Source organism: Triturus cristatus, chromosome 5_2, assembly GCF_964204655.1.
Source record: "Triturus cristatus chromosome 5_2, aTriCri1.1, whole genome shotgun sequence".
Classification (NCBI taxonomy): domain Eukaryota; kingdom Metazoa; phylum Chordata; class Amphibia; order Caudata; family Salamandridae; genus Triturus; species Triturus cristatus.
This window is the reverse complement of record NC_140588.1, coordinates 117,857,021-117,872,289: the sequence shown is the minus strand read 5'-3', so window position 1 is coordinate 117,872,289 and position 15,269 is coordinate 117,857,021. Positions and strand designations below refer to the sequence as shown.

The following is a 15,269-nucleotide window of genomic DNA, read 5'->3' as shown; positions in this document are numbered from 1 at the left end:
CCTCCGCGCAGGATGACTTTGCTGAAGGAGGCTAGCGAGGGGCAGCGCTGCGCCTCCAGGTGCCTGCCAGCCTGGGAGGAGGGCTCGCGCTTTGCCGTCGGGAGAGGACGGAGGTGAAAGAAAAACGCCGGCGAGAAAGGGGCAGGGAGGGAAAAGGTAGAGACGGAGTGGTCGAAAGGGAGGGGGAGCAGGGAGGCAGGCAGACAAGCTGTTAGTGGCAGCCAATCGGCGGCGCCGCTCCGGACTGCAGAAGCGGAGCCCGGCAGCAGCCCAGGCGCGCGCTGGAGGTGCACAGAGCTGAGGAAGGCTGCCTCTCCGAGGACCGCGAGCAGCTGCGCCCACAGCACCCGCGCACCCACGCGCCACCTGCGCGCGCTCTAACTTCATGGCCACCGGTTAGGGCGAGTCAGCCCAGGTAGCCCGCAGCACGCTCGTTGTGAACTGCACGCTCTTTGTGAACTGCTGCTGACAAGTGCCAGACACATCTTGGCTAGGGGCAGCACAGGACGTGAGGATCTTGTCACGCGTGTGCTGCTGCATCCTTCGGATATGGCTTTGGTTCCTGTTTGAGTAGTGCCCTGGTGATTTTTTTCCTGTGTGTGCTGATTAATATGCGCTTGTCGGAAGGGCAGGCTGCGTCTCTGGATCGTGTCCGTGGTATTATCACTACTGCTTCGCCCGGTGGCTCCTTCAGCAAGTTGTGGGGATAACGTGCTTGCTGTTTTTCTTGTCCGAAAGAATTAAGAACTTCGCACTCCCATTTTGGTCGTATTATTACAATGGCTGTTTTCCTGTGCCATCCTTTCTGACACGGATAGTGGTGCCCAGGCTGCGGGGGTGCACTGAACAGCGGACAGCGCGAGGGTCTGCGGAGGTCGGGATAAGGCCACTGGCAGTGGAACCTAGATTCCTCATTGCAGAGGATGGTGGCAGGAGGAGATGACCGCCCCTGTCACTCTGTCCTTGCCACCGTGGGGTTAACAAGAGCATAGCAGGGGACTTTCAGCTCCTGCCTTACATAACTGTCCCAAGACAAGCCTATTTCGTGGATGACCCGAAAAGGTACCTTTATATTATTTTTGAGTATAAATTGCCAGATGCGGTTGTGTTGCTTCGCTTCCTGAGTGCATGACATGTATCTTGAAACTAAAACGAGAGGATGCGATTGGGGAGACATGAAAGAGAGGGTGACTCACACAATTGTATCGGGTTGATATTTGGACTTAGAAAGACATAGAAAAAAAGGTAACAAAAACTACAGGTAAGTGGACTAATTGAATTCGAGCATTCATTTTAATCACCCCCACCCCAGCCCTCAGATGCTGGAAACCTAGTCGTCGATACATAAAGCTAAAAAAACAGATCTGTCGTTAGTTGGCGCTTTTAATGGCAGCCCTTCCTACTAAAAGTTCATGATTGGTTCCAGACCCCTATATGTGTTTTCAAGACCTGGGTTGTTTACACGAAAAATAAATGATGCTGCCTTTTAGTTTTAAGTAGTCTCAAAATGATTAATTTTCTTGTTCACATTGCAAGTGTCTCAGAGTATGAATGAAAGCTTATCATTTCATCTGTAGATTGACGACAAACACTAGGCCTATTAAATGATGCATCTTTCTACATGTGCGTTATACATAGGACGTAATAGTGAACTATATAACGAGGAGCACATAGTAGACACTTACGAAGACTTTGGACTTTAATGACAATCACATGACATAACACAACATAACATGCCATAGCAAAACATAACATAACATAGCATAACATAACATAACTTACCATAACATAACTTAACATAACATAGCTTAGCATAACATAGCACAGCACAGCGCAACATAACATAACATAACATAACATAACATTACATAACATAGCATAGCATAACATAACAATACATAACATAACATAGCATATCATAACATAGCATAGCATAACATAATACCATAATTTACTTGCAAGAATATGCTGTGCTCTCCCACCTAGCAGACTGTGGTAACTGGCTAGGATGTTTTGATTAGTGTGAGACTAACCCACTTATCTGGTTGCTAGTATCCATGCTGATACAGCAGGTCCGAGGTGCTCGCGCATTGTGCCAGTTTGTACAGTGTGCTCTCATTTCCCCATTTTGATCCTTTCACAGTGTCGCAGCTATCACGTGACCACCTGCTACAGTCAACAAGACATCAAGGTGGGCAGAAAAAATCCACCAGCCAGGCCTGTTACCACGAGTTGCTCTTCCTTTGAAGACAGTGACATATGTCACATGTTGGAAGGGGGCACCCCTCACAAGACCATGCTCAGCCTAAGGCCTATCATGTCTGTGAGATGCTGAATTCTTAAAGGCCCATTGTACCATTTTGGACCAAGCACTTATTTTTATGTCTCTGTTAGAATGATATAGGGTTTATTCACAAAGATTTTAATGTGCTTATCTGAGGTTTACTCTTTAATCGCTTACTCCTGAATTTAAGAAGTTAGCTGGGTGTATTCTTGGTTAACTCCTGGATAGCTCCTGGGATTCAGGAGAAAGCCAGGAGTAATACAAGAGTAAATTGCCACTAAATCTTTAGAAATGGGGCCCATATTTGCCAATTTAGCTTGCATTATTGAGTGAACTGGGAACTAGTGACTCAAATGAAAAATTAGTATGCAGACTCCCTTGGTCTGAGCACTATTGAATGCTATTTACACCTGAACTTCAGTACAGGAATGTACTGAGGGGCTCTTAGCCAAGGGAACATAACAAGGGATGTATTATTCAATGGGCACTCTACGCAAACGCCCAGGGCCTTCATGTTGACACCATGCAGTAGAAAAAAAGTGTTGGGGGCCAGACCAGTGAGTATATCTGGCATTTGCTTAGATAACACCCTGGAAAAACCAAATGCCCCACTCCCCCCACCCCACACACACACACTCGTCCTCTTGAATTAGTTTTTGTTGCCTACATTTGTGAGGAGCATGAGGAAGATGAATGGGGGGAAGATATAGGAGTGCCATCAAAACAATAAGCAGACAAAAAGCAGAGAGGAACACCAGCAGCCTTTAGGAACAGTGTTTAAACACACATTACTTCTGACTCAGGTTGCAAGGAAACTAGTGAAAGCAACTCATGCGCCTCTCTGGAGGACAGCGCCCTGGGCATTTGCCTAGCGCACACGTGCCAAAGCCATACCTACATGCCAGTGTCACTGCCCAACAAAGGAAAAGAGAGCCTAGTGTGGAGCAGTGAACAACATAAGAGTGAGTGTGCAGAATAAGATACACTCTTTGGAGTAGCTGTCGTGCTCTAAAAATCCCTAAATAAAAAAAATAAGAGTGAACGTAATTTGTTTTTTCTTAGCAAGTGTAGTGAGAGTGCCAAATGCTCAATGCTAGAGGCGTGAGGTCACCAAGGGATGCTGGGCTCCTAAAGCAGTGTGCCAGGGAGAGTTCAAGGGTAAAATGCGACCTTGCAAGCAAGTAATTAATGAGCAGCCAGCGTTACTCGATTGCGCCATAAAGCAGTCCCTGATAAGACATCAGTCAAACCCCGACTCAGGCCAAATATAAACCATTGTATGTTTTCTTGTGTGGGGACGGGTGCGACTGGGAGAAAACGGCCCACATTCTGCCGATCTCCCAGGATATTTGCATCAACTGCACATTTGCCCAGACATCGTCGGCTGGTACAAATGAAAAAACGGAACAACGTAGACAGGAAAGGTAATAACAAAATATGACCCTTGCGTGCCCGGGGGACCTGACATTAGCTTTAAGTTTCCCGTAGAAACGAGCCAGGCAGTTTCTGTATCATTTGATGCCTAGTCTTTCTATGGTCTCCCCAAGCAGGGGGATTGTTGATAGCGATCTGCCTACACGATCTTCTCCTGAACAAATTCCACATTTGACCCCTCCCCCGCATCTTTGCGTCCTGCATTTGAAGATTACTGGACATGATTTTCACTATTCGGGAAATGCGCCATTTAACGAAGCCCCACGTGCTTCACGAGGACGCTATTAAGTGACATTTGTAATCACTGTGAGGAAAGCGCGTTCAAGGTTTCCAATGAAATCAACCACCCATTGCACGTATACACTGGCAGCACCACCAAACACGAAATGTATCAATCGCAATTAACAATTTGAGCCACATTTTCCTAAGCGTCCACTGGGCCACGTTCTGTTCATGGTGGCTTTCATTTGTCACGGTCACGCACCTGTCTTCGTCTCTTTTAGGGTCACTCTGGCTTCTCTACACGGAGGGTTAGTTTCCTTTCTGTGATTGTGTGACCGAAGAACACAGATGTGTGACGCCTCTTGCTCCAAGGTGTTGTCTGGAGAAGTGATGGCGCTGCCTACTGGTACAATTTGTTTTCCAGCTTAAATGTCATTGTCTAGACGGGGCACATTTTGCTTTATCAAATAACAGGTGACGTGACGTAGTCTGTTGTGGTTTAATTTTAAAATAGTTTGTTGTTTGCATTTCAATTTGTAAACCACGACAGCATTCGAAAGACAACAATACCTAGCTTGTCTTTTGGGTGGTTGAGTTTATTTTTGCTCTTTTATTATATACCGCTCTGACTGCTATGGGTCCGACTGCTTCCCCTGTCCTCGGAGCCATCTGCTTCTTCCCTCACTCATCCAATTACCCAACGTGTACTACTTTGCAAGAGCTTCTGGCCAAGGGTGTCACAGCTCACACACTCTACGAATCTGTGACGTAGCCAACCATCACTGCAACAACGCCTTTTCTTGGTGACAATATAAAGTTAGAGTGCTACTTTGGTCATAGAATGTAATGCACGCTATGGTCTGTTGCGCAGTAGGTGCAGGGCTAGTATCTCCACACCTACCGTGGAATTGCCCAAGTGCACAGCTCCAAAAGGTACGCCCTGGAGTGTAATGTCAGAACACTTTATGGATGGGTGAAAGAGCCCCATAGCACTTGGGGTAACCTGAGAAACTGGTGACAGCTGTTACCACCTACTCATGGTGTATCTCTGGTACCTTCTTTTTTATTCTAGGTACTATCAGGAGTGTGAGTAGAGTTCAGGATGCCATCTTTTATTCTTGGGGCCACCAGCTCGAATTAAAAGGATTCCTGACAAAAAACCTGAGCCATGCAGCCTGTGTCCATTCCACACATACGTTGGCCTGGCTTTGTAAGAGCGAGAATTACACCTGAGTCAACCATGTACTGTGACTAGGGGAGGCTGGTGCTCTCTATGGTTGTATCTCATTCTGCGGTTGTGAGGAATCTTCCTTGCATGCTGTGTGCACTATTTTTCAACCCCAAATATTTGCTACTGCTATATTTCTGTGCTTTGTTGTCTGTAAGGGCCTACTGAATTAGCATAAAGACATTTGAACTGATTTAAAATAGATACCATGTTGCCTTTCAGAATACAACATTTAAAAAGGGATTGGCATGCCACAGTTCAAATTCCAGGTGGCTGGCAATAAACCATGCAGAATGCCATATAGGGCGGCCACTAACGTGCCAGCTATGGCATGGAGAGGTTAGAAAAGGTGGATCCTCTGGGGAAATTGTAAGCTAGTCTGGTCTCTGTATCATAAGGATTCTAGTAAATTTGTAGACAAGACTCCTAAAACTATTCCATGCTTTTAGTGCACTGAACTAAATACAACTGTTAAGTATGTAAATGTCCCCCCTACTCTATATTATAAGCATATTGCAAGTCACAGAGGCGATCCTTGATCATATGGAGAAAAGAGGCAGAAGGCCGAGCTCCTTTATAAGGTTGTGGAACTCCAAAATGACATGCAGTATCCTTAACATATACAATAGGGGGTACTTTATTTCTTGTAATACATGGTAATGCCTACACCTTTTCCCCAAACCACTTAAATCCTTTGTGCGTTGTTCTTTTGTATAAAAGAGAGAGCGCATTTATAAACATGAAAATTTAAAATAAAATCTCTATTACAAAATTAAACGCATCACAAAAGCATTTAAATGTTTGTACAAAAAGATGGTAGGATCAATTTAATACAAGTAATTTTTTTAAAGGCGGACTAGCTTGGAATGTATAGAAACATGCGGAAGCTTTTTAACTTTTCTATAATTACCTGAAGAGAGTAAAAAATAAACAATGTGTCATAAATGTCTTCTTTCTGCCTGTCACCGTAAAGCTAGAAGGAAGAAAGAAAAGCCACTTTTGTGTTTTGTTCTTTAAACAGCTGCTTTAACTATTCCCCAGGACCTGACATGCCTTTCCCCAGGCTGCTTGCAGTAAAAGAAAAAATCTATAACCCAGTAACCCCTTGTGAGCTTGGGTATCAAATATAGTATATGACAATGGCCAAAAGGGGGATCACTTAAGGAAAGGTCAAATTTGTTTGCATGAGCATTGACATGTAGAACCAATCAACTGGAGCAAATCAAAACTAATAATTTAGTCAATCAAAATTACAAAGAATGAAACATTAAAAAAGACCAGGCATACACAATTGAAGTAATAAGCATTTATATGATATTTACAGGAATGGAAGGAAGCAGGCATTGTGATGTCAGAACCCAACTGTAATAACTTATTACAGTCGAGAGACTGCATAATTGTTTTATCATAGGCGACTGAGTGGGTCATAAGTCGTCTATTATAAAGAAATCAGGGATACGATTTTATACAGAGATTGCAGAATCCCATGTATTGTATATAAGATAATGTACCCCCTGCCGCTCATTAAAAAGATGTTGCATGTCACAGAGGAGTTCCATAGCCATGTAGAGGAACAAGGCCGAGTTCTTTTATAAGGTTATAGAACTCAGAGGTGACTTGCAATATCCTTATCATGTATGCTATTGGGTACTTTATTCCATATAATACATGGTCACACCATAACCTTTACCAAAAACCACTTAAAACCTTGGTGCGAAGCTCTTTCATATGAAAGAGCGAGCATGTTTGTAAACATGACATAAAACGTTTAGTGCAAAATTAAACACATCAAAAACCTTTTAGACATTTGTTGCAATCAGATATTAGAAATAGATATTAGAAACAGTTCAATACAAGTCAGTTAAAAAACCAATAGAAGCTGAAGTAGCTCGAAATGTGTAGACACATGCAGAAAGGTTTTAGCTTTTCTCCATCTTATGAGTAAAAAAATAAACATGCTCTCTCTGCTTTTCATTTTAAGCTAAAAAATATAGCAACTTTCTGTATTTGTTGCTGTAATCAGCAGCTTCAACCTGCCTTCCACCTCGACTGCTGGGTTTGGCAGTAGGCATTGTGATGGTAGAATTCGGCTGTAATAACCTAAAATAGTCCAGCTCTGACGTCTTCTTTTTATGATCGGCAACTGAGTGTGTCATAATTTGCTGATTATAAAGATTTTAGAGATAGGCCTTTATACAGATATTATGGAATCCCTGGTATTATAACTCAATACTTATAGGTTGTTCCTCGTGCACAGTATTATTCTTTCTTTGTCGCTAGCATGAAGACTCAGAATTTGTAATTAGATGTTTAATAAGTATTCTAATCAAGAGTTCTGAGAGAAATTAGAATTACCTTAAATTTCAGCTAAAATGAACTAAAGAGAATTCGCACAGCTGTCTGGAAAACAACACATAATTACGTATTGCAGATGTCCAAAGTTGGGCACTCTGCATCTCTCAGGAAACCTTTAGTGAAAGTAAATAAACTTTCGAGGGAGGATAGACTATACTCACTGGTGATGTATTTCACCATAAACAATGAGTTCCAGGCATTCTGCTCGTTCTGTTTATGTTGGAGGCCAAATCTGGACCTTGAGACTTCACTCACATAGCATTGATGCTAGCACATACTATCAGGCACATTTATAAATTTGCTTTGTTCTTCAAGGTATTATGAACATAAATAATTGGATGGGTTTTAAGTTTGGTGCAGCCTTGTTCTAAGAACACTCATGGTCGTCTTCCTCTGTGTACACTCCCATAGGAGTTTTTCAGAAACAATGAATGCTCTCAGGGAAGGAATTATATAATTTCCTGGTAAAAGGGCGCATTGCTTGGCATATTTTCAGGATTTTTGGATTTAAGAATAGTGTTCCTGTACTGTTATAGGTTTGCATCTTTCTTTTGGTATACACATGTCAAGAACATTGTTTCTCACAACACTTACTGAGCTTTGAAGAGAAAGGGATGTGTTCAACTCGCAAGAACTGGGGATTGTACCTGAGATCGTTCAACATTTTTACACTCAGAGATAGATAATCAGTGTTAGCAGAATATCTTCATCCTCTTTCACAGTGTTCATCTTTTGTGGTTGCATACCTGTTTTTAAAATACTCTAACATAGCCATTTTTCTTTAATTAATCTTCATACCCTATCACAACATATCCCAGGAAAATCATAGTCAAACGTGTTTTAGAAGCTTAGATAATAAATGCGAATTTAAATAGCTTAGTTTGATTAGTATCCACATCCTTGTAATAACAATCATAAATTAGCTCCAGTATAACCAGGTAACTTTAGATTCAAATCTTAGGCTAATCTGGCTCAAACCTTAATAAAACAGTGGTAATTCACAAGATTTTGTTAACTTTTCGACAGTTCTGGTAGAGTAAGGTAAAGAAGATTCTTTCATGGGGCCATTAACAACATAGAACAATAATATAGCCTGAGAACCCGACCTAGCGGGCTCTACTAGCCATTGAAGGCCCGCTCCAGCGTTAAAGGCCCAAGCCAAATGCGAGGGCCTTTAACATGGGAGCGGGTCTTTAATGGCTGCTAGAGCCCGCTAGGAGAGCTCTAAGGCTATTAGAACATTCCGTTCCAGAGGGCAGAATGTTCTAATTGGTAAAAAGAAAGGCCTCTTGGAGCCCGAGGGGATTTAAATCCCCTCACGGCCAGAGAGACCTTTGTTCACAGCAGCAGCTGTGAATGCAAAACAACATTAGAATGTTGTTCTGCGGGCTTCTACTGCAATGGAGTGCTCAACATTCCAATGTTCAAATAAAATGTAGGGACCTTTGGAGTCCAAATCAACATTAGTAGAAGGAAGCATTTAATTTACATCCTGTACAAAAAAAATAAGTGTGAGGCTCAGGATTCATTGATCATAAAAAATGAAGGGCAAATCTATCAAATTGTTCAATAAAAACTGGAAAGGTATCGCTATAAAGAACAATAAATGTAGACACTATGAGTAATTTTTTAACCTCTTTTCAAACAGGTGGATCAAGGTCCCTTTGAGTTTTCGGTCTGCCATCCAAAGGTAAATGGATAGACCTCATCTTTTCTTCCAAGGTGGAACACAGAGCATGAGGATATGCTGATGTGAAGAGCTAGGATTTGAATGTGATACTATGTGCCAGAAACTTGTAAACATGCATGTGCATCAAGCTGGGTTTGATGAACTGAATTTGTGATTCAAACAAGAAGTGAACCAAGAAAACCTAGGATAAATTCCAGCTTCCCCACTTGACCAAATTATTTTATCCTAGGCAAGTGCCTAATTTCACTTTGCCTCCTTTTTCTTCATTATGACATATAAGAGTACCTTGAAATATATGAGTTCAGGATATTTACTATATAATACCTTCTCCTGTGTTTCATTTTGATACATTATAATGTTGTCCATGTATGATCTCATCCTGACCACCCAAAGGGCACCATGTGAGAACTTATTTGCCTCTTAATTCTCTATGGATATTGATGTAAGGGTGTGAGGAGGCATGAATATTTTTCCATTTATTTTTGAAAACTCAGTATATAAAAATACTTCTGAATGCCCAGATATAATATGGTGTACTAAGATGAAATGTTTCTGCATGTCAATAAAATACACGTTTTGAATTTTGAAGAGACTTTATCATGCTTTTACACGGTTGCAAAATGTCTTGAACAAGCATTGGAAAATACAATCGGTTTCACCTATGTGAATAATAATACGTTGGTTTTTGGTGTAAGTTGTAGCTTGGTGAGCAGTTGTGCAATATAAGGTACTGAAAATCTGTTAAACTGTTATGCCTTGTTTATTGAGAAAGACAGTATTTTGTGCTGAACACAATGTGTCTCGAATGGCCAACATTTTAGCAGGAGCAGTTACCATTATGCTATGTGTGGACACATTTGTGCTATGATTATACCAGAGGTGTACACTCCAATTACAGTCAGAAATAGCCAGAAATAGGCCAAGGATGTCCTCAGTATGTCGCAAATTTACATTATTATGCCAGGGATGGATGTCTTAATGCCAAGAATGCACAATAAAATGGCAAGCATGGCTATAGTTATGCCAAAGATATATAGCTTATGCCAGGGAGGATTACAATTAGGCCTGGAATACCTGCCTGTTTGCCGTCTCCTTAAAACAATCTGCTTTGAGAGTGAGGAAGTGGGGAAGGAGAGACAGGGAGTCTGAGGGAAAGTGGGGAGCATCAATAAACAAAAACGTGTTAGGAAATAATATTTTTTTATAAGCAGTCACCACTCTTTTTGGAAGGAGGCATGTGTGCACAAGGAGGGGGTGGGTGATTTACAAGTAGCATGCCGGAGGCAGGACTGCTGAACCGTCATATCCACCCCATCCCAGGGAGCTTCTAGGGGCACTCTGGCCCCCAAAAGCCAAATGCAGTAGCTAACACAAGAGGGAGAGCAGCACCTTTCTCCCTTGTCGGAAGCCAGGGGTGCCCTGGTCACAGTTGGCAGATCACTTAAAGGGCTGAGACGGGGGCTGGTTGGCCACACATCGTGAGCGGGTGGAGGCCTACCTGTCTGCTGTCTCCATAAAACAAGCTGCCTTGGGAGTGAAGACGTGGGGAAGGAGAGACATGGAGTGTGAGAGAAACCGGGGAGCTCTGGTAAATGAAAAACATGTTAGGAAATAATTTAAGAAAGCAGCAGCCATATGTGTGAATTCACTGTATTAAAAAAAGTGGGTTGAACACATAGTGCAGCTGAGGTGCATACTGGAGAGAAAGAACACTAGAACACTGACCTTTGTCGGCATCAAGAGAGCAGCCTTGCAAAGAAGTTAGGTGGATGTAAAGAAGTACTTGGGCCTTTGAACAATGAGAAGAGAAAACACAGAAGGAACAACAGGAAATAATGTGTGAAAGCCAATAGAAATGGAGGAAAAGTAATTGGCAAGCAAAGGAACCAATAAAAAGAAAGGACGGGATATAAACCCCATTTAAGATTTATATGAATAAACAGATTTCACAAGCACGGCACAAGCGCTGTGCAGGTGAAACCAAAAAATGAATCTGTTCCTAAAGTTAAGTTTTGCAGTACACCTTTGTTCCATTTTTTCATTTACTTCAGTTAGCCTGTAAATGAACGCTGCCCGTTTAACATCTTTCTGAATGTCAATGCTTTCTGAAGTAAGCAGCAGCCAAGTGCAGTCATTTGGCAGTGGACACTTGAAGGTCAGAAGGGCCGCATGCGTCCCCGGACCATACTTTGAAAATCACGGTTATATAGGGTCATTCTCTGCACCATCAAGTACATGCACAAAATGTATAACATATCTATAAAGAACCCACAACCTATCCCTTACAGAGAGTGGATTAAATCCACACTTGTTTTCTAATAAAAAAACATGTTTGGAAAATGTGCATTCCATCATTTCCATGGTGAAAGCCCCTATAGGACCATCAAGCTGGCAATGCACTGATGACTGCTTGGCTCCTGAGCATTTCAGATGGGACCCCTCTTGTAACACATAACTGTAGTTTTGGCATTTGAGCTGAACAGCTGCCTAGTGTTGTTATTTTGTTTTTTTAAAAAATAGGGTGTGCTTGGGAAATTAAGTAGTGAGGTAGAGAACTGACTTTCTAGGAGACTTCATTGGTAGACTGATATGTTCCCTCCAAAGTCAGGATAAAGGAACATGAAGCGATTGCCTTAGGAGAAAATGTAGGCTCACCTCAAGGAATGAGGATTTCTGAATGGCGCATATTGCTGCATTTGTTTAAAGATGTGCACAAATCTTAGTAGGCTGGTTAATTGGACCAATTAGTTTATGATGACATGTCATCACATTCATCTTGAAGTGTTAAGTAAAAATGCTGGTGGGTTATGAATTCTTACCCAAGCTTGAGATATATTAGAACAGACTATTTGAGAATAAACACTTTTGTTGTGTCAAATCTAGGATCTCTGGAATGTAGCATGGCGTATTATTAACCAATATTTATTAGACTGATATTGGCTGGCATGGAACACAACTATTTAGAATACTCTCCTAGTTATTACTTTAGGTAATGCCTACCACTCTGTCTAATAATACAGATTTTTATGTACAGGAATTGTGGCTTAGTATTCATATTTCTTCCAGGACTGTCTTAAAATGTTTCATCCTGTTAACATTCTACCTGTCAGAATGACACAGCATTCTGATGTTATTATATTATTTCTCCCAACACACCTTTCTACCAAACACTACAGCTTCTTCCTGTTGAGAAAGTTTGTCTTTTCCAGCTGTATGGGGAATTTTGTCTTACCAAATCGACTCTCCAGGATTGATGAACGTCTGGGCTTGTGAACAAACCCTTGCCAGTAACTGTATGAATAATTCGTCATCATCTTTATAGTAAATGGTACGTCCTCAGGAAATTGGTGTACAACACCGTGGTTGTATTCTAGAAATTCTTTAAAATGTGTGCTTTTGAGAGACTTCTGGACTAATTGTAGCAGATATAAATTTGGAAGAATATCGCCCTAAATATATGGACTGGTTGGTTTTTCCATAGTTTTTAATATTTCTGACTATTGTGTCACTGATGCCATAGGTGCAGTCCGGAGTCTAATCTTTATCATATGCCTTCATTGATGACTTCAACCCATGAATCTTCAGTACACGGTACAGCACACAACTGTGTGCATCCTATTGCTTGGAATGAAGCCTGGAATTGTCATCACTTAGATTCAACTTCTAGTCAGAGATTTGCAACCATCTAAGAAAAATCTAATACAAATTAAGAACGTTGTAAGACATAAGTGACATTTTAAGTCCTCCCATTTGAAGGTATTATCTTTATATATTTGGATGGTTACAGCATGCTGCAGTTTGGAAAACTCACAGATTCATTATCTCAGATCATCTAATTACGTGCAGTAGGCTTAATCACAAGTTCAGTGAGAATAGTGCATGGGAATTCCTCCAAATAGAAGTACTGCTACCATTAGTATTGGGACTTGGTATTGTTACTTCTGGGTTATTTTTATTTATTTTATTTTACAGAGTTTTATATAAAGCACAAACTTGACCCGATTCGGGTATCAGAGCACTTTACATAGCACCAGTTGCATTACATGAGGACGCATTCATTTTTTGTTAGGCACGGGGAGATTAAGTGATTTGCATAGAATCACAGGATGTTCAGCGTCATTGCCGAGACTCGAACCCAGTTCCCCAGTTTCTAGGTCGACCGCCCTAGCCGTTAGGCCAACTGCTCTCCCCGTTGTGGGAGTACCAGATCATTACAGGTTTTAAACTTGTAAATAGGTAATAAACTATAACATCAGAGTTTCTGCACCAATTTTAGATGTTTTTTTTACAAACAGATTTCTCTTACTGAAATGTGTGTGGGAAAATATTTGTAGTGGAGATATAAAATATTACTTGTTATTCTGAAGCAGGTGGAAGCTTTTGTTTTCACCTATATTTGAAGTCAATAGACTTATTACCATGTCCTTCATTGAAGCTCTTGTCCTGGCCGCATGGAAGCAGGCCACAATCCTCCCTCTTTTGAAAAAACCCTCACTTGATCCGCTATGCTGTAAAGGAGTCCAATGGAGCACGTAGAGAATTTTTAGAGTATTTATTTCAGGGTACAAGTAAAGGACCACCAGCCCTAACAGTAGTACATCTCCAACTGCCTAGGATGCAGTCTTCAAGAAGCTGGAGCATTCTGTTGCTAAGCTATGACACCATGGAATGCAGGGACGCAGCCCAGCAACATAAGTAAGAAGAAATAGAAGCAGGACACAGAGTAGGAAAAAAAGATGCAGGAAATATACATATGAAACCACAACACATCTCCCTCCCCAAAATACAATAAAATTACATAAAGAGATTAATACACAGAAATACAAAAACAACATAAGTGTTCTAACACATTTCGTAATATTTGTGCCAGGATGGTCTGAAACTCAATCTCCGCTGATACCCCTTATCAGGCACGTCAGGATCACTATCATAACTAGCAGACCCAGAATTTTCACAAGGTTCAGTGTGCCCCAAAGAATTAGAACCAGGTTCCCATCTGACTAACCGAGACATACTCCACACTTCACCAGAGTCCAAGACAACAACATTCTTCCTGACTTCCTTAATAATGAAGGGTCCCATAAACCGTGAGCAACCTTTCCTTAAGAGACCAGGTTTCTTAATCAGTACTTCATCACAAACACGCCAGTGTTTGTACAAGGAAGAGTTCCTCAAATCAAACCTTTTTTTGTAATTGTCTTGGTGGAGTCTACGTTTCAAAACAACTTGTTCATTCATTCGCGTGTCATTGATATCCAGATTTAGCCAAGCAGGGATCAACTTGTCATGTGGTTTCCTACCTCTCAAAATTGAAAAAGGGGAAACGGATGTCAAACAATTGGGAGTATTACGGTGAGCCCACAATGTTTCCCTAAGCATTCTTTTGAGAGAGGACCTGGTCTGTAATGCCCTTTGAGCACAAGACTTGACCAACTTGTTCATACTTTCAGCCAAGCCATTGGCCTGTGGTGAATATAAGGCCGTCTTAAAATGTGTAATGGATAATTCTGTAAGAAATCTGTTCATCTCATGTGAGACAAACTGAACACCATTATCAGTGATGAGGTATTTAGGTATTCCTTCCCTAGAGAATTTCTCACAGAGAAACTCAATAACGGTTCTAGTGTTCACAACAGGAACACATTTTGTTACGACCCATTTGGAGGTGTAGTCCACAAGCAACAACACATAACGTTCATCATAAGCAAAAATTTCAAACGGTCCAGCAATATCCAAACCTAACTTGGACCAGGGTTCAGAGGGAATTTCAACAGGTGAAAGTGGTGCAGTACAACTTTTCCTACTCCTATCACTGTTGGCACATTCCCAACAATCATTAACAACTTCCTCAATCTGTCTATCCATCATTGGCCACCAGTACTACTCACGAACCCTGGACTTCTTCAAATTCCTCCCTAAATGTCCCTCACGGGCCAAATTGATGAGCTTGCACCAAAGATCACGAGGAGGTATCACTCGATTACCCCTCAGTAATTTCTCATCAAAAACACATAGGTCATTCTTAACATTGATGAAACATTTCAAATGTTCAGGAA

At 41.4% G+C, this 15,269-nt stretch overlaps 1 protein-coding gene across 1 annotated transcript in view; it reads left to right on the top strand.

Annotated features, from left to right (window-relative positions):
• The first annotated feature begins 211 nt into the window (after positions 1–211).
• CDH18 (cadherin 18) overlaps positions 212–15,269 on the top strand; it is a 2,052,455-nt gene continuing 2,037,397 nt past the window's right edge. Inside the window, exon 1 of the mRNA XM_085606897.1 lies at positions 212–1,062. The gene's annotated coding sequence lies outside the window, so the exon portion shown is untranslated. The remainder of the gene's footprint in view (positions 1,063–15,269) is intronic.